Here is a 1,728-nt window from a genome sequence, read left to right as displayed (position 1 = left end):
AAAAAAACTACATAAAGTAGAAATGCATTTCAGTCACAACTGAGATAGAAATTCATGATAATTTTAAAGAGCTCTTTAAAAACTGAAAAGCAAAGCATGAAAATTAAAGTGAGATAGGAAGCCAAAGGTCCTTTCATAATAACACAAGAGAAACGAGATACAGTGGTTAACAGCATGCTTACTCTCGAGGAGAATCTTTAGCTGGAAATTAGTCATTTGTTTGTTATTATAATATTTATCTAATTTCTCTACCAAGGCTGACTGTTGGAGGTCCTGCATCAAATTACCTCAACATCCATGACAAATTTATTTAGAGCTTGGACTCCAAACTCTAAGCTACTCCCTGATTATTGGGCAATAATCAGGGAGTAGCTTAAGAAAGGGATATGAAATAACTAGATTGACCTAATTTACAAAATATATATTACTGAGATGACTCCATTGGTCTCAATGTTCTGTTTATTTAAAAACACAAAGATGATTTAACAAAAAGAAATAAAGCTTTGTTGGAGCATAAAAAGAGGACAGTTCTTCTTCTTCTTATTATTATTATTTATGTTTTCACTTTTAGGGCCTAAAAAATGTAAATGCTGACCCATCAGAACTTTGCCTTTCCTAAAATTATCGATTGTGCACTTAATACATGCCAAGATGCATCCCAGTATGGTAGATGTTGATGTGAGCCAGTCTTTTTACGTATTTTCTTCTGTAAATAAATCTTAAATCTAAAAGCGTTCTCTCTTTGCACACTAAGAAATGCGTGCCTTCTGTTGCACTGTCAAAAGCAATCACAAAATAAAAATGGATCATTTTGTGCCTCAATGAAAAAAAGAAAAATTGCATCTGACACAATGACAAATATCAGTTTAGCAAAATCACAAAATATTTTTTTCTCAACAAAACAAGTCTCTGGTGTAATACAAGAGACATACACACATACAAGAGACACGGCAGCTGCTTTTGCAGTCATCTTTGTCTGTTTACTTAATTTATTAATAATCCCAGAGCAAATACTGCATAAGCTACAGCTTCACTTCAATCTAATTTCCTGAAAATTGCTCATGAAAACTATAATGAACCAATCTGAGGGGGAAGTCTGTACAACAAAAAGTAATTTCATTAAAATTAGCTGAATGCATTAAACATCACGCACCAATAATATTGATGCATTAATGCTGGAGTCTCCCGGGGCTACTGGCACAAATAACAACTACAGTAAGCGCTTGCAATGCTTATATCTTCTCACTGCCAAATTTTACAAACCCAAGGTGCCCTTAAGAGCCCTATACAGTGTGACGTAGGAGGCATCTACAGGTGCATTCACTGTGCATTCAGACCAAACTGATCCGGCTAACCGACAGTGAGTATGGAGCTACAGTATCATTGTGAAGTAGCACAGTTCTTGGTAGACTGTGCCGTTACCATGAGGTAAAATGAGTAAAACAAACAACTGATTATGACACAGACATAGGTATGTGTACAGATGTCCAACTCTTGAAATACGAAGTCTATCCTGTACGCATTTGGCAATAAATTTGTTGCTAGAAAAAATATCTTGGCTGCGGCTGTGTTAACATGACTCATAATGATTTGTAAACAGCACCCGCAGCACCCAAACAATGCAGTTTGACAGGAAGAAGCTTTATTTTGTGTGGCATGTTCTTCCAAGTTTGGGCTACAATCCAGAATCTCAGAATAGTTTTAATTGGGTGGAAAAACTTATTCAAG

The sequence above is a fragment of the Pundamilia nyererei genome, unplaced genomic scaffold (assembly GCF_000239375.1).
Source record: "Pundamilia nyererei isolate P.nyererei 1_Seehausen unplaced genomic scaffold, PunNye1.0 scaffold00096, whole genome shotgun sequence".
Classification (NCBI taxonomy): domain Eukaryota; kingdom Metazoa; phylum Chordata; class Actinopteri; order Cichliformes; family Cichlidae; genus Pundamilia; species Pundamilia nyererei.
The sequence above is the reverse complement of the archived record's forward strand: the minus strand, read 5'-3'. Positions refer to the sequence as shown.